We start from the raw sequence: 26906 nt of genomic DNA, 5'->3' as shown, positions 1-26906 counted from the left end.
CTCTTTGATCAGTGGCTCTATCAGAATCAGAATCAGAATCAGAAACAGTTTTATTGCCAGGAATGTTTTCACAAACAAACGAGGATTTTTTTTTGGTGGAAGGTGCAACATTTGGACATGACAAACAAACAACAATCAACACGACAGAAAGACAACAAATAATGTGAAGTGTTTGGGTGTGTGCTTCAAGTGGTGTGTTTTAGTTAAAGTGCATGTTAAAGTGACGTGTGTGGAGGAGGGAAGAAGAAGGAGGAGGGAGGAGGAGTGAGGAGGAGGAAGAGGAAGGGGCGGGAAGAAGGAGGAAGAAGAGGTGGTAGTCCTGGGGGTGACAGTCAGTCAGTCCGGGTTCCATTGATGAGCCCGACTGCCGACGGAAAAACTTTTGGTGTGGCGGGTGGTCTTTGTCCTGATGGACGCAGCCTCCTCCCGAGGAGGGACTCGAACAGGAGTGTCCAGGGTGGGAGGGTCAGCGACAATCTTTCTGGCCCGCTTCAGTGACCTGGAAGTGAACAGGACCTGGAGGAAGGCAGATTGCAACCGATAACCCTCTCGGCCGAGCGGATGATGCTCTGCAGCCTGCGCTTGTCTTTGGCTGTGGCTGCAGGGTGCCAGACGGTGATGGAGGAGCAGATGATGGACTCAACGATGGCCGTGTAGAATTGTACCATCATTCTCCCTGGCAGGTTGAATTTCCTCAGCTGCCTCAGGAAGAACATCCTCTGCTGGGCCTTCTTGGTGATGGAGCGGATGTTCAGCTCCCACTTGAGGTCCTGGGAGATGATGGAGCCCAGGAAGCGGTAGGACTCCACAGCGTCGGGGAGTCACACAGGATGAGAGGGCGGGTGGGGCTGCATTCCTCCTGAAATCCACAACCATCTCCACTGTCTTTAGAGCGTTGAGCTCCAGGTTGTTCTGGCTGCACCAGGTCACCAGGTGGTCAGTCTCCCACCTGTAGGCGGTCTCGTCCCCACCAGAGATGAGTCCAATGAGGGTGGTGTCATCCGCGAACTTTAGGAGCTTGACGGACTGGTGACTGGAGGTGCAGCTGTTGGTGTACAGGGAGAACAGCAGAGGGGAGAGAACACAGCCTTGGGGGGAACCCGTACTGGTGGTCCGGGAGCCTGAGACGTGTTTCCCCAGCCTCACGTGCTGCTTCCTGTCGGTCAGGAAGTCTGTGATCCACCTGCAGGTGGAGTCGGGCACATGCAGCTGGGAGAGCTTGTCCTGCAGCAGGGACGGGATGATTGTATTGAAAGCAGAGCTGAAGTCCACAAACAGGATCCTGGCGTAGGTTCCTGGGGAGTCCAGATGCTGGAGGATGTAGTGAAGGGCCATGTTGACTGCATCGTCTACAGACCTGTTGGCTCTGTAGGCGAACTGCAGGGGGTCCAGGAGTGGGTCGGTGATGGTCTTGAGGTGTGACAGGACCAAGCGTTCAAAGGACTTCATGACCACAGAGGTCAGGGCGATGGGCCTGTAGTCATTGAGTCCTGTGATCTTGGGTTTTTTGGGGACGGGGATGATGGTGGAGGCCTTGAAGCAGGCTGGAACGTGGCATGTCTCCAGTGAGGTGTTGAAGATGTCGGTGAACACCGGAGACAGCTGGTCAGCACAGTGCTTCAGGGTGGAGGGGGAGACGGAGTCCGGGCCCGCTGCTTTGCGGGGTTCTGCTTTTTGAACAGCCTATTGACGTCTCTCTCCAGGATGACGAGGGTCGTCGCTGAGTTGATGGAGGGTGCTCCAGAGGTGTGAACCCCTGATGGGCTGGGGGAGGGTGGGCTGATGGTCTGTGGCTTGTTGATGGGGCTGTGGGGGATGGTCTCAGGACTGCTCCATTGTCTTTCAAAGCGGCAGTAGAACTCATTTAGCTCGTCTGCCAGAAGCACATTGTTCATGGAGTGGAGTGATTTGGGCTTGTAGTTGGTGATCTGCCTGAGCCCTCTCCAGACAGAAGCAGAGTCGTTTGCTGAGAGCTGCTGTTGCAGTTTCTCAGAGTACAGACGTTTAGCATCTCTCACCGCCTTGCTAAACCTGTATTTGGACTCTGTGTACAGGTCCTTGTCCCCACTCCTGAATGCCTGGTCCTTCTGCAGTCTTAGCTTCCTGAGCTCCGCTGTGAACCAGGGTTTGTCGTTGTTATAACTCACCCTGGAGCTGGATGGAATACAGCTGTCCTCACAGAAGCTGATGTAGGAAGTTACAGCCTCTGTGTACTCATCCAGGCTGTTGGTAGCAGTCCTGAAGACATCCCAGTCAGTACAGTCCAAGCACGCCCGTAGATCCTCCAGAGCCTCACTGGTCCACTTCTTGAACTTCCTCACCACAGGTTTGCAGAGCTTTAGTCTCTGCCTGTATGAGGGAATCAGATGAACCATGACGTGGTCAGAGTTTCCCAGTGCAGCTCGAGGACGGCGTGATAGGCCCTGCTGATTGTTGTGTAGCAGTGGTCCAGAATGCTCTTCTCTCTAGTAGGGCATTTTATTAACTGTCTATATTTAGGGAGTTCGTGGCTGAGGTTTCCTTTGTTAAAATCCCCGAGTACAATAACTAAAGAGTCCGGGAAGGTCCGCTCCACACACCGTATCTGTTCGGCGAGGGTCCGCTGTGCCTCGTGCACGTTCCCCTGCGGCGGCATGTAAACTCCGGCCAGGATGAATGAAGCGAACTCACGTGGGGAGTAGAAGGGTTTGCAGTGAATGATAAAAGATTCCAGGTCCGGCCAGTTCATCTCATTCTTTGTAATGATTGAGGTGTCAAATAAATAAATAAAGATAAAGTATTTTTAAAAAACAGCTTTTAGTGACTTGATGCATTTTAGATGCCAGATTGTGATCAGTTTATAATAATATTACATTTCAATCATTTTAAACTGTCCTAATGCTTGCATTCTCTGTACTGACCACCAGGGGTAAATCCTCTGGTTGTATAGAAGTCTATGATAACATTAATCTCCTTCTCTTGATTTATTCCCTCAGTAAACATTGTAAATATGAGTTTACGTCTCAATCTCGACTTTGAAGTCTTAGTGTGATGTTCATTTAGTAAATTATGGTAATTTAGAGTCAGATAGACCTTAAAGTGGAGTATGCTTTAGGGCGGGGCTTCTTTGACAGGTCACTACTGCTCGTCACGTTATCATTGTGTTCTTGGGTATTGGATTCATACCAGAAATTTTGTTTTTATTCTACAAGATAATGGTTATATAATCCACATCAATCATTGCAGACTTTTTGTTGTTGTTTATTTAATATCTCAACGTCTGTTAAACGGGTTCCCATTGAGCATTGGCATTCGTGGTCTCCAGAGGATGAATCCGACTGACGGAGCTGATCTCTGTGGTCATTTGTAGCATTTTGAGATGTAGCATGTAGAATTTAGGCTAAAAAAACCCGCTTGATGGCTGACATTAAGTTGCAATACTTTCCCAACCATACAATATTTAAAAAATCAGAATTCAGAGACCAACATGGTCTAGACAAGTTAAAAATTCGTCGTCATAGGAGGACTTTGAAACTTTTTCTCAAACCGAAATGCTCCTGGTTACTTGTTCCAGCTTCTTTGCCTCGTCACAACTAACAGGAGACTGAATGTCTCTGACTCCTAATGCTGCGTTCACAGACTTTTCGCTCTAGTAAGTCCCGTGCAAAGTCAATGTACAGACGCCAATCCGATTGATGCAAATTTCCTCAGGGCGAATTGCGCGGCGCGAAAGAATCCGCCTCAAGTTGAAATATTTAAACTTTGTCAAAAAATTCGCCCGTCGGCGAGTTGCGAAAGCCAATCAGTGTCGAGATGCTCCGTGGTCGGTGAATCTAACTGCTGCTCTAGTGGAGCTGGAAGAAACAGTTATTCAGACGTAGTCGGTGAAAGTCACCGAGCTGTTCGAGCCTACGGGTGATGTCATGTATAAATATAGAAATATATATATGATATTAATGTTATGAACCCAAACACAAGGGCGTTGTATGGTCTGCGTTTGTGGGACGTCTTCAACAAGTATAAAGCAGAACTAGTGGTGAGTTCTTCATGGTGGATGAAGGAGACGATAACTGTTTCCACGGAGTAAAGCCACAGAGATAAGCCCCGCCCCCTCTAAGGCGCGAATGACGCGAAAAGCCACAAATAGTCAAGCGAGTAAACTCGAGCGTTGAGAATATTCGCTTTTGGTGTGAACGCAGCATTCGTACCTGTTTTCATGAGAAGTCTGAGAGAGTAACTGACAACCCCCTGAAGGTCACCCTGGACATCGTCTCGGAGACCCACAGTACGTGTATTTCACCGCTAACTCGTGTATAATCCACGCCAACAGTCCGAGAAACCTTTGCGTCGAATTCCCCTCCAACGCTCTTTTTGTCTCCTCTTTTTTTTTAGACAGGAAACGGGTCAAACGAGGGGAAACGATGAATGAAGGCAGCGCCCGGACGCACGGCTTCAGAGCTCTGTTTGTTGTTGTAGGCGCTGCGGTTTGGTTAGAGCTCCACCGGCTTTGATCACGGCGGTACAGGAAGTCCAACCGGTACGTCGCAGTTTGACACCGAGCCGACCCGCCGCACACGCGTGTGCGAGTGTGTACGCGAGAGATTATTTGTTCGGTAACGGATATCATAACGCCGGGAATTTTTACATTACATCTTTTGGAATTTCCTCCCCGACTCTCCCGAGAGCTCTTTTAACGGAGTGAACTGGTCAGGAGCTACTCCTGTTCTCTCCAGGGTTCCTGCGGTCATGGAAAACCTGGAAAAGTCATGGAAAAAAATTCAATCGGGGGAAAAAATGTTGAAACGTCATTGATTTTTTTGTAATGTTTATTTCTAAGCATGGAAAAGTCCTTGAAAAAAATTTAATCGAGAAATAAATTGGAAAAAGTCATGGAAATGTGTTATATTGATATGTTGGGCAAAGTCATTTCCGCAGTTTGATGAAAAGAATAAACATTTATATAAATTTATTTATTTTTTAATCAAACTATTGTTCATTGTGTCATTTAAGGTCATGGAAAAAAATTCTTGGAAATCCATTTGCCAACATGTGTATGAACCCCGTCTTTCTCACACACACACTCATTACCGGCAGCCATTGCTTCTTTTTTGCTTTCCATTTTGTAAATAAACAAATATCTTTTTGCTTTGACATTGACTATTTAAATTCGGCTGTCCCTAGAAATGGCCAGTTTTTGTTCTGCCTCTTAAAAAAAGAAAGAAGAAGCCTATTGGGTTCCTTTTGTGCAGAAGTGGGGCGAACGGGGGAGACGAAGCCTCCGGAGGGACATGTGTATTCATAACACCAGCGCTCTCTTTTCTTCCAGTCGCCATTGTCTGGTATTGTGGATCCTCTTTGCCTCTATTGTCCTGCGAGTTCCGCCGGTGGTCTGTCATGTAAACAGATCTCAAAGGGGAACCGTCCCCACTCTCCTTTTCAAAGACCCGGTTTATTCTCCTCTCGCCCGGCTCTTACTGCGGTCGTCTTCTCGACTGCCCGTCTGCCTCTTGTCCCTCATCCCCTCGCATTGGGATTCCCAGTCTGAATAACACACACACACACACACACACACAACCTGCTCTAACCATTACCGGCGTTGCGTGGCTCCTCGGAGCGTATTGGGGTTTTAAGTGCCAGTTGGGGAAGGAAGGACCCTGCTGGCTTGTCAGCGTCTCTGAGCCCCTCCGACACAATGGGTCCCTCTCCCCTCCTACTCACTTCCCTGCCAAGCTGGGAAGAGTAAATATTTATCATCCCCCGCAACAATGGCCTGCTCGGAGGAGAAAGAGACTTTGACCGGAGCTCATGCGAGCCCCACAGGCCCAGAGAAGATTAAAATGGAGCAATATATACGTATCCTGAATAAGTGGTTATGTCACGTCGTAAAAAGGACGGGGTCCAAGACCGAGGCGGTGAAAGCGAGAGTTTGATTTACGCAGTAAACTGCTAAATTACTTTTGGTTATGCAAATGCCAAAAAAGAAACAAACACCTGTGGAGATTTAGGATTACGTTGCACTTTTGATGACCTCAAATAATATTTGCTATTCCAACTCATTCTCTGTGGTTCACCACTCTGAAACGGTTCTGTTCATATGGTGACTATTTCCAGCAAGCCTTTATTTTGTAAGTGCCTTTCTATGTTTTAGGTTCTTTTTATTTTGAAGCTCTTCCGGCGAGAACCGCAAGTAGACGTAAATCTCGTCACATGACTTTGCAAAAAGTACATTAGTTGACGGTGCACTGAAGGAAAAAGGTATTCATGAGTATTTTTCTGAAGTACTTTGTGTTTCATTTGGGCTTAGACTACCTGTTTAGTGACTTTATTATTTTATTAACTTGTAAATGTGTCGTTATAGGATGCTAATGCTAGATTATAGCTATATGTGCCCTTTAATGAAGATAAATAGTTGTGATTATTATCCACATGGAAATATGAATGTCATCTAATTAATATTTAGACACATAAGAGCTCATTTCTGTTGATTTGTTGGATTAGCTCTTCTTATTTCTGGAAATTAAATAGAAAAAGATAAACTCTTACATTCATGTTCGCCAACAAGCCTCATGGTTGAACATGAATAAAGGAACTTCTGGAAACATCAGTGTCGTCGGTCTGGGCTCCGCTACAGCGGCTGTGGCTGTAGGGAAGGCGGTGTCGGTTGGGTGGAGGGTCCAGACGGAGGCATCCTCACGCCATGCGTGGCCCCCAGATGAGGAATCCTACCAGCCTCGTGGATCAGTCGCTGCCGTGGGCAACAGTACGTTCATGTCATTGTAAAGTAAAAACAGACAGTCGACAAACGGTAGAATTCAACGGGAAGATTTGTGTTGCGTATCGTCTCTCGGCCCCTGGGACACGGCCGGTTCGTCGCGCCTGTCCTCTGTTGATGACATCACGACGAGCAGCCACGCGTTGAGGGGAGGGGCGTTGTATCTTCTCGTCGACCGGAGGTGGTTTTGAAGAAATTGATGATGAAGAAGAATCTCGAGTGACACAGCACTTAATAAGAATACTCAGCTTATTCTTAACAAGTACAGGTCAAAATCAGGCGCCTGCAGGAAGCCTGGAAACTTTCAGGAGCCGAATTGAGAAAGTCTGCCCTTAATGTAGCTTACCATCATCTTTATACAAAACAAACAAGGAGGAGCTCATTATTCCCGGCCTTTGTGGTCCAATCACATGCAGGCATTATTACCTCATTCTGGGACTGATCTACCAGGTTGAACCCAGAGACGTGGACCCCCTAAATTCAAACCTGAATCGAGGCCCGTTACATATGTTCTTATCTACTCCCAGGGACGTGGACTTGGACTTTCAGAGGTTCCAACCCAAGTCGAGGCACGTCACATAGATTCTTGAACCTTGAGCTCTGACTTGCATGTTTTAGTTAAACTGACATTATACAGTAGATGAAATTACACTACAGGGGCCGAGCTGTTTGGAAACGGACCACACGGGGGAGAAGCCTGAAGGTCCGAAGGCCCGGCGATAGGTAGATGGAACCTGACAGGTGTACGGATAAAAGATGGAGGGAGACATGAGCACACATGAGAGGGCCTTGCATCTGTTATTTCTGCCTGCTTAGCGTTAGCGTTGGGTCACGAAAACCGGTGCCAATATGTCTGCGTGAGCCCGTGAGGCCGGGCGCGATGGGGAGACGGCCTCCCTGAACACGTGGAGACCGATGATGACGAGCAGCCTGAACTCAGGTTAGGACCGTGACGTTGATCGCAAGTCTTGCATTCATAAAAGTAGGCCAACAAATAATAAATTATCCATTATAACCATGTTTCAGCTAACTCGTAGCTTGTAGCTCGTAGCTAGCTACAAGCTCCGAGTGCGACAGTCTGATATCCGTTGTTTGTCAGTGCTCCATGAGAACGGCTTTTACGGGGAATATGGCCGAAGAGGTTTTTAATCAAAAAACGTATTGCAAAATGTATTTTCATGTGTGCATCGTTAACGGTCATCCTTTAACTATCACAGTTCTCGTCAACATGGGTTGATCACGAGGCCCCAACTCTCTATACATGTGCAGAGTTCAAGCACCATAACTCCGCCTGGAGGGAGATGAAGCCGAAATTCCTCAAATATAATTCGGCACAGAACGTCGTATGGTATACGATCGAGGAAGCACCTGTTTAAATGATTAACACGTAGCATATGACAAGCAGGTGCTTTCACACATGGCCAGTTTGAAGCGTAATTAGGCCGTTAAACATCCCTCATAGTCGGCTTCAGAATTGCAGGACAAGACTCAGCTGCTAAATATTTTCGTCTGTTGTGTGACTCAAAGGAGATTTTAAGGAGATGGCAGAATCGGATTCAGGACCTCAGCTCGTCGCCTTGGTAATGAGATGACCTCTGGCTTTAATGCCTTCGAGAACACTGCATGTCTGTGGGACTCTTGACTCTCACTCTGGCGTTTAACTCTCTTTTTTATTTCATGGTTTTGTATTTTTCTGGTTCTTGCAAAGTTGTACATTCATGGAAAATGACGGGCATCAACCAATTAGGAGGCTATATCTATGAAGAGCTCTGCTCTTTTTCACAATGCAGTGCTCTGGTTTTAGTGATGGACTGTAACTAAGTACATCTACTCAAGTACTTCACCTAAGTACACGTGTTGCGACAGGAGGCCGCCCCACCGGGCAGGAGGCATCAGACAGAGCCGGTCCAATGGACTCTCTGAGACGTGAAGTCGCAAGGACTCCATAGAGGAAGCAGAGTTAATAATATGTGATGGAGAGATGAAAAGTCATCCATAAGGAGAGAGAGAAGAGGAGAGAGGAGCTCAGTGTATCCTAAGCGTCCCCCTCAGCCTCTCAGCCTATAGCAGCATCTCTAGGTCTGGACCAGGTGAACCTGGTTCAGGTCTCACTATAAGACCATCAAGAGGAAAGTCTTCAGTCTCCATGAGGGGGCGGAGTCTCCAGGACTGAAGGTGAAGCTGGTTCCATAGAAGAGGAGGAGCTTGATACCTGAAGGCTCTGGCTCCCATCCAGAGGGAAAGAATGACCTTTTACTTCAATGCATTTATTTGACAATACTAGTTACATGTCAGGCTAATCTGCAGATTCTTAATACAAGATGTAAATCAACTAATAAATTATTATGTTTTATTAGGTAGTATATAATATAGAGGAGTAAAATAGAACAGTAATGCATTCTACCACATTTTCATATCGCAACCAGATTATATATATACATATTTATAAATATATATGTATATATATGTGTGTGTATATATTATATGACTATATATTGTCATCATACAAAAACAATGCAATATCTGGCTCTTCCAGAATTGTAAAACATAATAATACAACAACAATGAGATGTGCCTTAAATAAAAATAATGTGGAATTAGGCTACACTACTACAAGCTAGTTTGATGATCTTAAAAAGGATTAACTCCTTTAATTGTAAACTCTTGTTCTATATTTGTTTAAATGTAGACTGCCTGACCAGGTCTGTTCTCTCATTGTTCTTTATTGAATCGGGTCGAAACACATGAGAACCATTCTTCCCCGTTTACTGCAATTTAGCTTCAATAAATGGGAGAGAATTACCATAATGCATTAGTGTAATGTTGCTGGCCCATTATGAATGAGATGGACGCTGTGCATTGTGGGAAGCATCGGGAACAACAGTCCTGGCAGATAGTTGAGGATTCAGACGTTCAGAGGACGTAGCTGTGTATCCGTCGCCCTAATGCGGAAATAACTTGTGGAACAGGTGAACCAGAAATATGCCCCGAGCGCCCTGAGGTCACGTGATGTTGTTCACCAGGTGCTGGAGGCCGGTCCATGATGGTTGTATGGGGAGAACTGGATGAAGCGTTGGAAGGTGGGCTCCAGTTCATTCCTGTGATGGCCAAAATGGCTGAACCACCAAGTGATAACATTACTTTGATATTACCCTGATCTTGTGCATCGCTGGATACGCACGTATTTACTTTAGCCCCGCCTGACAGGCGCTAGAACTCTGGGTTCAGTTGACGTGAACAGAGGAATGAAAACAACTCTTTCCCTACAGTTCTACATTGGTAAAAAGTCATATCGGTCTCATTTTAAGGAAGAATGACAATAATTGATGGACCCCGGAAGTTGTAATTCCATTAGTTTGGCCACTCCCACAATGTGCTTCATGGCCCGATGCACTTCCTGAGGAAGTTCCTTGCTGTGGCCGCCGCCCAATGAGGGACTCTCCTTTGCTGGTGAAATAGCACCGATTTCGGTGTAACACCAGCTGACGTCAAGAGGACATGACATGAACATCTATTTAGTTCCGTAGTGTCTATCTGGAGAGTCTCCCAACTTCTAAATGCTGAAATAAGACAACCCTGACAGTTTTTCATCTCCTGTCTAGGTCAGAAAACATGTGATTCATCAAGCCAACTACCCATAGACGGTCATCGTGACGTCACCCATTGGTGTGTGGACTGGCGTTATGGATTAGCCGTCGCCATTTCGGATTACGCTCGTTGCCATGTTGTTGTTGTTGTCTTTTCAATCAAAAAATGGAAGTTGGCTAATTTGGAATTCGGAGAATTTAAGTCCAGGGTAGGAAATTTACATATTTTTTAGGGGGCCATTTTTGCCCCCGCTGACTAAAATCCAGGGGCATTAAAAAATATATTGGGGGCACTTTTTTAAACTTGTGTAAAATAACATTTAACCTTTATTTAAATTTATATATAAATATAATTATTTAGGCTTACAGAATATGAGCAATTGTCATAAAAATGGCAATAATAAGACAGTAGTCTATAGATTAAGAAAAAAACTAAAACGCTATTAAATTATGGGGGCATTTTTTGCCCATCTCCTCGTGATATCAGGGGCAACATTATATTTCTTCGGCCCTTTCTTTGCCCTCGTGTATTTACGACGCCGTATCAATCAGTCGTCCCGCCCTGAAGCGTACTCTGGTTTATGTTTGACCCGTAATCTACGAAATGAAACTCATGCTGTATGAAAGAAAACGTGAGATTGAGACCATAAACTTGTGTTTAAACAATGGGATTTTGAAGTATAAAAACATGTAAACAGGTAAGCGTAGAAACCCCAAAATACTAGAATGATTCTGAATGTCCCCAATCCCAAATCCACGGATATCATTGGCGTACCTCTGGTTCTCACATTGTAATCCCTTATGGGGGGAGGCCCTTTGCCTCGAAGCATGATGTCATCCCAAAAGCCCGTCACTAATAATTTCCCCCTCATTTTAACGACTGAAATGAATGCCAGACAGCCCGTCACTCTCAGGGTGTGGAGGTGTTCTCTCTTTTTGCCCCTCGTCCGCTTTTACAGCCATTTTCACACCGTGTATGAATATTTACGGCCATATACGGACTGCCAATAAAAGTTGGCGTTGGCGAAAGAAACTGGACAAGTCTCTTAATTTTCATTTTTTTTAGCATTACTGCCGCCAGGAGGGCTGTACCCACCGTTTAAATCATAATCATAACAAGTTGTTTTCTCACATAGGGAAGAGGAAAAACAGACCCCGGGGGAGGCTGACGTACCCTCATGTGTCCGCATGCACGGGATCCCACATCTGCACACGCCCGCACGTTCCCACCACACACACACGACACCTGTACACACACACACACACACACAGACACCTGTTGGCCCGTTCCTCCCGTCGTGGTGCTGTATCGGTTTTCCGTTTGATTGTTTTTGGAGTCGGATGTTGTGTGAAGCGGGAAGGAGCAGCGGTCGCGACGAGAACGGGGCGCCGGTGTTGTTTCAGCGCGTTCACGCCTCAAGATGTCAGAAAGATTGAGAAAACACCCACACTGGCATTCTCTCATGTTCTCTCTAGTCTGTCTGTGTGTGTGTGTGTGTGTGTGTGTGTGAGAGTGTGTGTTGTCTGAGACACAGCGGAGGCAGGAGTACTTATATGGGATTACTTCCATAGGTCCATTTGTCAAAGTGCACATTTATCATGGAGCCCACTGGTGTCAGACCTGCTGCTTTCCCACCACGTCTCTATTACGCTCCGCCGCTCCTCGCTTTGACACTCAACACCTGACCTGACACACGGTTAGTCACACACAGAAACACATGCTTTTTTTTTTGCACCCAAAAAATAAAAAAAATGGTGCACACAATAGCTAGATTAGTTTCTAGTGTGTTGGGAATGAATTGGTAGGACTGACCCGAGAATGAGGGTCGGTCCACAGTCCTGGCCTCAGAGTCCAGCTGAATCGTCTAGAGTCTCTCTCTCCCGGCCCATGCACGCCTCAGCGAACTGCCTCTGGACTCTGAAGCGGTGCAGGCTTGTATTGTGGTTCAGTCCCTGAAGTGTGTTTCAGTAATGAGACCACCATGTTTCACCACTTCCGTGATTGAATGATCTTGAACCCGAGCCAAGAACTCGGGAGAGCATCCTTCGTCAGACGGGGGCCTCGAGCCGTCTTTGTCTTGACGGCAAGCATCTGCTGCCGTGCCCTTGAGCAACAAGTTGTCTTCGCTCCCCTGCTTGTGAATATATTCTGTCTCTTTTAAGCTGCTATCCTCTAGAGCTGTTCAGGTTGAATGTGTTTGGTTGTAGAGGCATTAACCACAGACTGTATATAAGAAGTGGACCTAGTCATCGGGATGTCATCCATTGGTTTGTGGACTGACGTTTTTGAAAACCCTTTATTTATGGAGCCCTGAATTGATTTTCTTTTTTCTAATACTAAATTTAAATAGCAAATTTACCATCGAAAATTCGCCTGTAAACGGGCTACCACTCTGGTTGACTTATCTGCCCGTTGGCAAATAAAGGAGAGAAGAAGAAAGACACTTTCATGCTGTCTCTGGCGCACACCTCGCCACAGGGAGCGGGGATGGGCTCCAAGTGCCCTGGGCCCCAGAACCAGTCCACCGTTTCACACACAGACGCATGCATACATACCCCACTTCACATGCATACGTACCCCACTTCACATGCATACATACCCCACTTCACATGCATACATACCCCACTTCACATGCATACGTACCCCACTTCACATGCATACGTACCCCACTTCACATGCATACATACCCTACTTCACATGCATACGTACCCCACTTCACATGCATACATACCCCACTTCACATGCATACATACCCCACTTCACATGCATACGTACCCTACTTCACATGCATACGTACCCCACTTCACATGCATACGTACCCCACTTCACATGCATACGTACCCTACTTCAATCAAGTTTATTTTCTAAAGCCCAATATCACAAATTACAAATTTGCCTCAGAGGGCTATACAATCTGTACACATACGACATCCCTGACCTTTGACCTCCAATCGGATCAGGAAAAACTCCCAAAAAATAGAAGAAACCCTTTCACGGGGAAGAAAAGCAAAGAAACCTTCAGGAGAGCAACAGAGGAGGATCCCTCTCCAGGATGAACAGAACAATAGATGTCATGTGACCAGAAGGAATCATTACAGAGTAACAACACATTCAATGAGTATGACAGATTGTATGAAGAGTTCGTAATAGGCATGGACCACGATCCAGACCTCCATGATCCATAAAACAGATGGAGGGGGGGGGGGCATCAGCAGGGCCATGGCAGGAGGCATCAGACACCGCCAGGTCCAATGGACCCTATGAGACCCTATGAGACCCTATGAGGCGCGACATAGATACATTCCCCACTTCACATGCCTCGTAACAACCGCTAGCCCCTCTAGGCACTTGCTTGGTTTCGCCCTCCCTTCCTCTTTACTCCAGTACTTCTGGCCCACTGTATAATTTTCCAGTCCAATCCGACCAGCTTTCTTGGCGTGGATTAGCATCCAGGAACAACGGGCTGAAGGGGAACAACTTGGCGTCACTAAGAGTAGATGCTTTATAAATATGCCTCTCCAGCTAACATGCTATCTGGAGCCAGAGAGCCGAGTTTAGCTCCCTCCTAGCGAGCTCTGTGGTCCCCACCGGGCCCTCCGATGTGAGATGACACACCGGATGAGGTCACTGCTTTTGGCCTTGGCACCGGTGTTTTTGGTTTGAGGCACCGCGGTGACGTGCCAAGGCTTGTGTTCTCACAGCAGAGCGCCGTGCCCAGTGCTCTCCGAGGGGGACGAGGTCATCAAAACTCCTCGGTGTAGCACGCCATATCGCTACGTGCCAAGCTCTACGCGGGGCAGGAAACAGTTTTTGTTGTCTGTCCTCCGCTGGGGCCTGTACGGACTGAGCAATTTGGACTCCAGCACGTTGGCGTTCCACCAGAACAGAACGGGGTCTGGGTGGAAACTGATGTCCTGAACAGATCCGATCTTCCTGCATGTTAATTAGGCCTGCAACTAATGCTTATTTTCATGGTCGACTATTTCCCAAAGCAAATAAAACTAAGTTTAAAAAGCCAAAGACGGTCGGCACTTAACGCCGCTCGCTGTGTGAGAGCGCTGCCTGTTTAGTGCTTGGTAGCCCCGCCCCCTTGCAGTCAATGCGTACAGGCGTGGAACAGTGCGTGCGCTCCTAACGCGCTTTTTTTAATGAAGTATTGATACTAAAAAGTTAACCGTACGTTAAAAAGGATGCGGATACACCGTGCAACATGACAGCAGTCGATGTAGCGGGCTGACATTCAAGCTAACACTGAACCCCCAATGAAGACGCTGTAGACATCTTAACGCTGATTGGCCAAGACTCGAAACAAAGATGTTTTATTGCGAAGGTCACCTCATCACATTTTCTCCGTGTCTCTCTCTAATATCATAAGCGCCGGCCGGCCAAAATTACCGCTGGCTCTAAATCTTTTTATTATACAATGCGTCAACGCAATAAATAGGCGTCAATGATTTTTCCTTGACTAATCGTTGCAGCCCTACATGTAATTGGTGGTAGTTTATAGGTTTGATTCTGGCTATAGTAGCATTTATTGTTCCAAGTTGGTAAAATGATGTGATTTATTCAAACGTATTTCTTACCAAACTTCTTCTTTTATTGGTACGAAACAATACGATGCCCTGAGATGAAGAGCGTCTTTGCATTGAGGCGGCTTGGAAGCCAAGAAGGAGATCTCTGGGGTTTGCATTTCAAAAAAGAAAGTGTAGAGTGTGTGTTGAGGAAAAGAAAAAGTCTCTTCTCGCCCTGGCTACCTCCCTCCCTTTCTCCCTTAAACCCTCCCTTTGTCTCGTCCTTCCCCACGTCGCCACCTCTCTCAGTATTTCCTACTGCCAAAAGGTTTGTGACGGCAGGATGTGATCTCACACCTCCTCCGACATTTTCAACCACACAAAAAAAAAAATTCTTTCCCCCTTTTTTTTGGTCCCCCGCCGTCGGAGGCCCCCGGAAAAATCTGACACACAGATGCGATCTTTCAACTTTTATCACAGTTTTTCTTCAGAGCTGTGTCAGACCGCTCCAGATTCATACTGTGGCAGACGCCTCTTTATAGGCCTCCTCGTTCTTCTAAGGTCCTCAACGTTTATACAATACACGCTCTTTGATACTTTTCCACATGTTTTCCTTGCGCCGCGTACACCGGCCTGAGGATGGAGGTTTGGTTATAGAGGGGGAGTCGGAAACTAATTTAGGGGCTCTTCCAGCACCGTACATTTAGATTTACAAGTCTCCGAGAACACAGGTCCACCAGAACACAGGTCTACGAGAACACAGGTCTACGAGAACACAGGTCTATGAGAACACAAGTCTACGAGAACACAAGTCCACCAGAACACAGGTCCACGAGAACACAAGTCTATGAGAACACAAGTCTACGAGAACACAAGTCCACCAGAACACAGGTCTACGAGAACACAGGTCTACGAGAACACAGGTCTACGAGAACACAAGTCTACGAGAACACAAGTCTACGAGAACACAAGTCCACGAGAACACAAGTCTACGAGAACACAGGTCTACGAGAACACAAGTCTACGAGAACACAAGTCTACGAGAACACAAGTCTACGAGAACACAAGTCCACGAGAACACAAGTCTACGAGAACACAGGTCTACGAGAACACAAGTCTACGAGAACACAAGTCTACGAGAACACAAGTCCACGAGAACACAAGTCTACGAGAACACAGGTCTACGAGAACACAAGTCCACCAGAACACAAGTCTACGAGAACACAAGTCTACGAGAACACAAGTCCACCAGAACACAGGTCTACGAGAACACAAGTCCACCAGAACACAAGTCTATGAGAACACAAGTCTACGAGAACACAAGTCCACCAGAACACAGGTCCACGAGAACACAAGTCTATGAGAACACAAGTCTACGAGAACACAAGTCCACCAGAACACAGGTCTACGAGAACACAGGTCTACGAGAACACAAGTCTACGAGAACACAAGTCTACGAGAACACAAGTCCACCAGAACACAAGTCTACGAGAACCCAGGTCTACGAGAACACAAGTCTACGAGAACACAAGTCTACGAGAACACAAGTCCACGAGAACACAAGTCTACGAGAACACAGGTCTACGAGAACACAAGTCTACGAGAACACAAGTCTACGAGAACACAAGTCTACGAGAACACAAGTCCACGAGAACACAAGTCTACGAGAACACAGGTCTACGAGAACACAAGCCCACGAGAACACAAGTCTACGAGAACACAGGTCTACGAGAACACAAGTCCACCAGAACACAGGTCTACGAGAACACAAGTCCACCAGAACACAAGTCCACCAGAACACAGGTCTACGAGAACACAAGTCTACGAGAACACAAGTCTACGAGAACACAAGTCCACCAGAACACAGGTCTACGAGAACACAAGTCCACCAGAACACAAGTCTATGAGAACACAAGTCCACCAGAACACAGGTCCACGAGAACACAAGTCTATGAGAACACAAGTCTACGAGAACACAAGTCTACGAGAACACAAGTCCACGAGAACACAGGTCTACGAGAACACAAGTCTACGAGAACACAAGTCTACGAGAACACAAGTCCACGAGAACACAGGTCTACGAGAACACAGGTCTACGAGAACACAAATCTACGAGAACACAAGCCCACGAGAACAGAAGTCTACGAGAACACAGGTCTACGAGAACACAAGTCCACCAGAACACAGGTCTACGAGAACACAAGTCCACCAGAACACAAGTCTACGAGAACACAAGTCTACGAGAACACAAGTCCACGAGAACACAAGTCCACCAGAACACAGGTCTACGAGAACACAAGTCCACCAGAACACAAGTCTACGAGAACACAAGTCTACGAGAACACAGGTCCACCAGAACACAGGTCTACGAGAACACAGGTCTACGAGAACACAAGTCCACCAGAATACAAGTCTACGAGAACACAATTCTACGAGAACACAAGTCTCGAGAACACAAGTCTCGAGAACACAGGTCCACCAGAACACAGGTCTCACGAGAACACAGGTCTACGAGAACACAAGTCCACCAGAACACAGGTCTACGAGAACACAAGTCCACCAGAACACAAGTCTACGAAAACACAAGTCTACGAGAACACAAGTCCACGAGAACACAAGTCCACCAGAACACAAGTCTACGAGAACACAAGTCTACGAGAACACAAGTCCACCAGAACACAAGTCTACGAGAACACAGGTCCACAAGAACACAAGTCCACCAGAACACAAGTCTACGAGAACACAAGTCTACGAGAACACAAGTCTACGAGAACACAAGTCCACCAGAACACAAGTCTACGAGAACACAGGTCCACAAGAACACAAGTCCACCAGAACACAAGTCTACGAGAACACAAGTCTACGGGAACACAAGTCCACCAGAACACAAGTCCACCAGAACACAAGTCCAGAACACAGGTCCACAAGAACACAAGTCTCACGAGAACACAAGTCTACGAGAACACAAGTCCACCAGAACACAAGTCCACCAGAACACAAGTCCATCAGAACACAAGTCTACGAGAACACAAGTCTTCGAGAACACAAGTCCACCAGAACACAAGTCTACGAGAACACAAGTCCACCAGAACACAAGTCCACCAGAACACAAGTCCACCAGAACACAAGTCCACCAGAACACAAGTCTACGAGAACACAAGTCCACCAGAACACAAGTCCACCAGAACACAAGTCTATGAGAACACAAGTCTTCGAGAACACAAGTCCACCAGAACACAAGTCTACGAGAACACAGGTCTACGAGAACACAAGTCTACGAGAAGACAAGTCCACCAGAACACAGGTCTACGAGAACACAAGCCCACGAGAACACAGGTCTACGAGAACACAAGTCTACTAGAACACAAGTCCACCAGAACACAGGTCTACGAGAACACAAGTCCACCAGAACACAAGTCTACGAGAACACAGGTCTACGAGAACACAAGTCTACGAGAACACAAGTCTACGAGAACACAAGTCCACGAGAACACAAGTCTACGAGAACACAGGTCTACGAGAACACAAGTCTACGAGAACACAGGTCTACGAGAACACAAGTCCACGAGAACACAAGTCTACGAGAACACAGGTCTACGAGAACACAAGCCCACGAGAACACAAGTCTACGAGAACACAGGTCTACGAGAACACAAGTCCACCAGAACACAGGTCTACGAGAACACAAGTCCACCAGAACACAAGTCCACGAGAACACAAGTCTACGAGAACACAGGTCTACGAGAACACAAGCCCACGAGAACACAAGTCTACGAGAACACAGGTCTACGAGAACACAAGTCTACGAGAACACAAGTCTACGAGAACACAAGTCCACCAGAACACAGGTCTACGAGAACACAAGTCCACCAGAACACAAGTCTATGAGAACACAAGTCCACCAGAACACAAGTCTATGAGAACACAAGTCTATGAGAACACAAGTCTACGAGAACACAAGTCTACGAGAACACAAGTCCACGAGAACACAGGTCTACGAGAACACAAGTCTACGAGAACACAGGTCTACGAGAACACAGGTCTACGAGAACACAGGTCTACGAGAACACAAGCCCACGAGAACAGAAGTCTACGAGAACACAGGTCTACGAGAACACAAGTCCACCAGAACACAAGTCCACCAGAACACAGGTCTACGAGAACACAAGTCCACCAGAACACAAGTCTACGAGAACACAAGTCTACGAGAACACAAGTCCACGAGAACACAAGTCCACCAGAACACAGGTCTACGAGAACACAAGTCCACCAGAACACAAGTCTACGAGAACACAAGTCTACGAGAACACAAGTCTACGAGAACACAGGTCCACCAGAACACAGGTCTACGAGAACACAGGTCTACGAGAACACAAGTCCACCAGAACACAAGTCTACGAGAACACAAGTCTACGAGAACACAAGTCTACGAGAACACAGGTCCACCAGAACACAGGTCTACGAGAACACAGGTCTACGAGAACACAAGTCCACCAGAACACAGGTCTACGAGAACACAAGTCCACCAGAACACAAGTCTACGAAAACACAAGTCTACGAGAACACAAGTCCACGAGAACACAAGTCCACCAGAACACAAGTCTACGAGAACACAAGTCTACGAGAACACAAGTCCACCAGAACACAAGTCTACGAGAACACAGGTCCACAAGAACACAAGTCCACCAGAACACAAGTCTACGAGAACACAAGTCTACGAGAACACAAGTCTACGAGAACACAAGTCTACGAGAACACAAGTCCACCAGAACACAAGTCTACGAGAACACAGGTCCACAAGAACACAAGTCTACGAGAACACAGGTCTACGAGAACACAAGTCCACCAGAACACAAGTCCACCAGAACACAAGTCCATCAGAACACAAGTCTACGAGAACACAAGTCTTCGAGAACACAAGTCCACCAGAACACAAGTCTACGAGAACACAAGGCTACGAGAACACAAGTCTACGAGAACACAAGTCTACGAGAACACAAGTCTTCGAGAACACAAGTCCACCAGAACACAAGTCTACGAGAACACAAGTCCACCAGAACACAAGTCCACCAGAACACAAGTCTACGAGAACACAAGTCTACGAGAACACAAGTCCACCAGAACACAAGTCCACCAGAACACAAGTCTATGAGAACACAAGTCTTCAAGAACACAAGTCCACCAGAACACAAGTCTACGAGAACACAGGTCTACGAGAACACAAGTCTACGAGAAGACAAGTCCACCAGAACACAAGTCTACGAGAACACAGGTCTACGAGAACACAAGCCCACGAGAACACAGGTCTACGAGAACACAAGTCTACTAGAACACAAGTCCACCAGAACACAGGTCTACGAGAACACAGGTCTACGAGAACACAAGCCCACGAGAACACAAGCCCACGAGAACACAAGCCCACGAGAACACAAGTCTACGAGAACACAAGCCCACGAGAACACAAGTCTACGAGAACACAAGCCCACGAGAACACAAGCCCACGAGAACACAGGTCTACGAGAACACAAGTCCACCAGAAGACAAGTCTACGAGAACACAGATTGACAAACCATTCTGGGCTACTGTAGAAACACGGTGTAAGAGGACCAGCTCCCTGAAAGGCTCATTTTAAGCAAATGAAAACGCAACAATAGTTTAGTTTCGAGTTATTACAAAGCAATGAAAACATTATTACATTACATGACTGCCAATTGAAAGAAGTCCTGCAGACCGGTCGGTTATCAAGCAGAAATGACTCCCTAGTTCCTGCTCCTCCAATGTGAGCCAGCTGTTAGTCATAGGTCAGTAAAAATAAACACTTTAGAGTTTTATAGACAATTGATAAATTCTTTGAAAGAAATAACGCATTAGTCGGTCATAAAAGGATCGTTAGTTATCATAACCAAATTAATCACCGCTGACCAGAATCCAGGGGGGGGGGGGGGGCTTTATGTGCGTTTGTGCAGTTCCTAAAAGGCTGTTCCCGTTCTTATGAGCAAACGCTAACTCTGGTCCCCTCTTCCGTTACTTCACACACACAAACATCTGTCTACCAAATTCCTCCCGCAGCCCTTTTGTGTGTGTGTGTGTGTGTGTGTGCGTGTCGTCTGCCTCTCGTCTCCCACGTCCGTCCATCAGCCTCTTATCCTTCCCGTCCTTGTGACTTTCCCCTCTTTCCGTTCCGCATAACTTCCCCGTCGGCGTGATTGTGTCCGAGATCAAACCAAGGACTGTTCAAACAAATTAAGATCTCCTTTCTCCCTCGTTTGCCGGACTCTAACCCCCCCCCCCCCCCTCCTCCTCTCCTTTACTTGATAAGGACCCTCCGTTTGCATACCATCACTCTCCCTTCTTTACTTTTTCCTTTCTTGCTCCATCCCTCCCCACCACCCCTTGCCCTCTGAAGGACAAAAGACAGAAGAGTTGTGATTGAACTGTTTCTCTTCCCTGAGAAGGAAGTTGCTGAGGCACTCGAGAGAAAAAAAATGGAAAAGGAAGAAGATAGACGAAGGTGATCTCTTTTTTTTGAAGGACAAAAGGCCGTTCCAAAGCCCCCAATGCCACGTGAAACCCTCGCGAAGAACAGCCGTACGTACGTAGAATGAGCCTTGTTTTGTGCCAAAAGGGTTTTAAATGAGATAAAGCAAAACGCAGTGACATACCAGGCCTCTGCTTCTAATCTTTAAACGTGGTCATGTTCCTTCGCCAAACAATTGCAGCTGGCTAGTAATAATTTGTTGATTCTCAAGGCGAATTTTAACAATCAAAAACAGTGATTAGCATTTCGGAAACAAAAATGCAGAGAAAAGTGCTGTTAGCATGGCGCTAGAGATTCAGGGTGCCCACAGAATGACTCTTAAAGACTTCTCTTGTTCCCTGTGGTTCACATTTGTGATTTTTAACTGACATTTTCAGGCGATTATTGGATGGATTACCATGACTTTTGGCACTGACATTGAAGATGCATTTTGCATTGGAATGGCGAGCCTATTGGCATGCTGACGTTAGCGTGTGTGTGTGTGTGTGTGTGTGTGAGAGAGAAAGGGAACTGATAAGAAACAGACCGACTGGTCATCTTGCTGAGGTCTCAGCTCTACCACAACAACAGGGCTGCTGCGTTCACTCCGGATTCGCACGGGAAATAGTTTCGGTGTTTACGTTCACATTTCTTTTAAAATTCGTGAAAATCTGCTTTAACTGTTTTAAAATCAGACGCAACTTTGCAAGGCCAGTTCTGAGATAGTCGACCGTTTGGGACTAATCTACGACATCCTCACCGTCCATCCTTTTCACTCTTTCTTCTTTTATTTATTTATCCTTTATTGATGAACTGGGGGTTACTGACCAATAGATTCTCGTGACGGAGAGTGTGGAGATGAAGCTTCAAGTTTGTTTACATTTGACTCATTTGGCGGCTGGCTAGTTAGCTCGCTAATGTTGGCTTGCTATTTCCGCCACGTTTTCATGCTAATGTTACACTACACACAGAAGAATAATGGTTCTTAAATGGTTCTTTAAAAGGCTTTGTGATTCTACGAAGAACCATCACCTACCAGAATCATTCTTTCGTTCGAGGCACCATGATAGGTTCTTTGAAGAATTCTTTAAGGAAATGGTTCTTTAAAGAACTCTGGTTTTAAAGGTTCTTTGTGGAACCAGAAATGGTGCCTTAACCCTTTGGAGTCGACCCCAGTGCCGTCACATTTGACACTGTTTATGTTTTTTAAATATTTATTTCTTCGCAAAAATACAAAGCAGAAATAAGTTTAAACCATTTTTTGAAGGTTCTTTGAGATACCTTTATAGGTTATTTGAAGAACTATTTCAGGAAATGGTTATCTGAAGAACCCTGGTTTGAAAGGTTCTTTGTGGAACCAGAAATGGTGCCTTAAAGAACCATGTTTTTAAGGTTCTTTGAGACACCTTTATAGGTTATTTGAAGTACTATTTAAGGAAATGGTTCTTTAAAGAACCCTGGTTTGAAAGGTTCTTTGTGGAACCAGAAATGGTTCTCCTATGGCATCACTCTGAAGAACCATTTTGGGTTCCAGATGGAACCTTAATTTTTCTGTGTGCTGGGTCCCTGCGCCTCGCCGCCGGGAGACTACGGGCAGGCTACGGGAGGCGGAGACACTAGTGCTAGCCCCGGCTGCGTTGTAGCCTAGCTTCAGTCTCCAGAGCTGGCGCCCAGTCTCCTGAGTGAGGCGGAGGGACCATGGGATGTGATTCAGTCTCATTTGTGGTCTGATGAATAGTAACTTCATCACATTCTGTGTAGCATGAGGTCATTGTAGCTAACGCATTCGTTGACGCCGCGGCAAGGCTTTCGTCATACAGAAGTCGCCGTGGTTTGATTGCTGAGCCCCTTGCCCACCTGGAATTATGTTCTGAGGGTTCATGCAATAAAAGGTGATTGAAGAAAGAGAAAAAGCTACACAAGTCTTGTTAGCCCAGTCTACGCTAACATGTCAATAAGTAACCTTCCAACGATGTATTACGACCAAAAAAACATACCGTTAAATTATTATTTTACTCTAACAGGAGGGTTAAATACAAGTGGGTAATGCAACACAGATAATATGTTCAGGTAGCTTCCTCCATTGAGGGCTTTTTTATGACGACTTGCTATCTGCTGGGGAGCAGATTGATTAGTGAATCCACTGATTGCAGAGCTACCGTTTGAAATTCATGGATTTTTGCTGGAAAGCTTTGCCTTAAATTAAAAATAAATGCTGACGTGACTGAGCCTCGGCCATACATTGACAATAGACGCCAACCCAACCTCAACCTTCCTAATGTTGAGGTTCAAACTTCCAGAGGGTTAAAGATGAGCTGACTGCAGCTCCACAGTCGGCTGTACATGAACGCACCATGCACCATGCACAATGCAGCGTATACACACAACACCAAGCTTGGAAACATCGCAAAGAAAACAACTAACAAACTAAAACATGTGCACACGCGAGACGGAGAGCCGAGAAATGTTAACGCGACACGTAGAGACAGAATGACATGCTGCTGTGTAGAGACGATCAACAACAGACGGCTGTTTAGTTTAATAAAAGAAGGGGGGTGGGCCAATTTTTTTTAATGTCATGCGATCTACCATACTACGCCGCGATCGACTGGTAGGTCGCCGCGATCGACTGGCAGGTCGATCGCGATCGACGTATTGAGCACCCCTGGTCTACGATGTCTGATCGAACCTGTTCAAGCAGGCACCGAGTTAAAAGCAAGATATTTTAATATTTCATTTTCTATGAGTTAATGGTTTTGACGGACATAATAGGGGGTTTCCTGTTCTGCAGTTCTGTCGTACCCTTTTCATTTTTAGCACGGGGGGGGGGGGGGGGGGACATTCGACAAGTAGCCCGGATGAATTTAAAATAAAATAAAATGGTGATTAGAATGATACAAATACAATTGTTATAGTTCAATATGGAGGATGATGACTGATGATGATTTATGATCAATTTACCCGTGTTGTTGTGCCCTTGTCTGATTGTTCGTATAGTTGGTTGTTACGCTGTTCCATATTTTTTATTTATCTCTTGTTCTTTTTTTGTTGTCTGGTAATGTGTAACTTGTAAAAACGTTAAAATAAAATGATTGAAAAACAAGAAAGAAACATCCCACGCAGCCCCCTCGGGTCCTCGCCGGGTACACGTCAGGGGGCTCGTCGCTAATCGGGTGGGAGATGTCCGTCCTCACCGCCGAGGTGTCGAGAGGGATAAGGTTTCCCTGGTTTCTGCATCCCGGACCTGCAGAAGCCAGCGGAGCGGCGCTGCCTCTCGGCCTCTTATTCATTCAGTCAATTACAGTCGCACCTTTTTTTTGTTTTTTCCTTTCCCCCTTTGTTCACTTAGTCATCCACATGCACTTCTTTTTAATGCCCTCTTTTTTTTCGTCTCCCTTTTTTTTTTCTCCCTCTCTTTCTCGTTAGCCCGAAATTATCACACGCGGGGGTTAGCCGCGGCGCCCTTGAGGCCTTCTCGGATTACCTGCCGACTTCCTGCAGAATACATAGACGTCGGGGCCCATTACGGTCCGCGCATCCGAGCGCTCGGCTGTTAGATCACCGTTTAATGCGCTTTCAAATTACACGACGAGTCGGATCATGTTTAAAAACGTACAGGGCGAAAGAAAACTTTTGTGGAGAGATCGCTCTTTTTTTCTTCCCTTCCCTGTTTTTTCGCCTGCTTTCTTTTCTTCTTCTTTTTTTTTGCAGCTGTTCGAGGTCTCTTGGGCGGAGGGAGAAAACAACAATTTGCTGTTTGGGGTTGTAAGTCTACCCCGTGTGCCACATTCGCGTGGGTTAACAAATCCACTCGAGGGGGGGTAGACGTGCTCGTCGTTCGGCCCGAGGGGAAACCGATCCAAACACCAGTTTGAAGACGCATTACGCACTATTTGAGGATTTTTGGACATGCCAAGCTAAGGCCTGAAATGGTTCAGAAACATTTTGTCCTCCTCTCCCTGCTCTTAACTCTTAGCCCCCCGCCGCCCCTCCTTTTTTTTGGTCCGCTAACCTGTCACTTTGATGAGTTGTGTGCTATCATCCCAGGGGCCGTTGGGGCTTTCACCGGGGCCTCCGTCCTTCCTGGTACAGCGCCGGCCTTTGATGTGGTTCCTCCCTTCAGCTCCACGAGGGCAGACCTCGGCTCTTGCGAGCTGAACCCAAACCCTCTGCCTCCGTCGGGCACTTTGACGCCACATAGCCACTCAATGTTGATCTTAGTGGAGGTGAGAAGCTGGCGCTGAAATGCCTTTCGGCCTGTTATTTCCTGGTCTGTGTGTGTGTGTGTATGGGGGGGAGTTCTTCGTCAACTTCACTCCCTCACTGCGTGTTTGGGTCAGTACCCACGCAGGTTCTTAGACAACGGTCGTGACGCGAGAATCGGCCGTACACCGGCCGTAGTGCGCCGCCCGGTGCGGCCGCAATGAACTCTACGCAACCTATTAGTACCAGCCTGTCATTATTATTATTATTAGAGGCGACTACAAACGCACTAAATGGCTGAGGCTTCCACGGGCCCCCCGGGGCCCAGCTGTGTGAGAGAGCGCCTCACTACTGCAGATGATTACAGCTTGCTATACGAACTGTGTCCTAATCCTGGCGGACAGCTGAAATTAAAGCCAGGTACGGCCCTCTGCCTTCCCAGCATTCCCTCCGATAACAACCCTCCCCCCCCACACACACACACACACCCCACACCCCCATGCTGAGACGAATCCGTTGTTTTGTGAGGACATGCATCTTCAGAAGAGTCTCCAGTTGGCATTTCTTTTATTAAAAATCAGGGGACCACTAAAATAAGACGGCACATTCACTTTGAACGTGATTTTTTTTGTATTTGTGTCCAGCACAAGCTTCCAATCTGTGTGTGTGTGTGTGGCGATCTTGGTCTTGCATTGAATCGTGCACGACTCCTGGCAGCGCGTGTGCCATGTAGACTACATAAATGATATCTTTCATAATCCTGGAATCAAAGGCATTACGGAAGTCCCTCCGCTCTAAACAACAAGACGTAACATGAAGACACACGTATATGTCCACATTTAACACATGAGTGAGGACGTGCCCTGTGTGGAAGCCTTGCAGTGAGAATATATGCTCTATAAGAATATGACTTTTAACCATGTCGTATTGTTAAAAGAATTGATGAAATGTTCTTAAGTGTCACAAGTTTGACCTGAACTCTTTTACCTGCATGAGGGAGGAAAATGAGTCTGAAGTTGAGGATGTGAAGCGCCTTGGGTGGGGAGGTGGAGAGCATTTAAAGTAGTTATTAAACTAAACCTAGAAGAGCAGCCAACACGCGTGAACAGTCATCTGTAATTTAAAGTACACTGATGTGTTGAGACTGGGGTGTGGCCTTATTAAGGAATTATGTGGTGGAAATCTAGATAATTAAAGGCTGTTATTCTATCTCAGCAAGTCGGGTGGTTGAAAGCCAACTTTGGTCATTTCATTTCTACGATTCTAAACTAACTCAGCTATTAACAACGCTCTCGTAGAGTAATGTTATCTTGCGACTAGCACAGAATCCCAACCT

The 26906-nt window shown here is 46.5% G+C and overlaps 1 protein-coding gene across 2 annotated transcripts in view; it reads left to right on the top strand.

The window, feature by feature from the left end:
* disp1 (dispatched homolog 1 (Drosophila)) overlaps positions 1-26906 on the top strand; it is a 106058-nt gene that overhangs the window by 39597 nt on the left and 39555 nt on the right. The window lies entirely within an intron of this gene.

This window comes from Pseudoliparis swirei, chromosome 12 (assembly GCF_029220125.1).
Source record: "Pseudoliparis swirei isolate HS2019 ecotype Mariana Trench chromosome 12, NWPU_hadal_v1, whole genome shotgun sequence".
NCBI lineage: Eukaryota > Metazoa > Chordata > Actinopteri > Perciformes > Liparidae > Pseudoliparis > Pseudoliparis swirei.
This window is presented reverse-complemented; position numbering and strand designations above follow the sequence as displayed.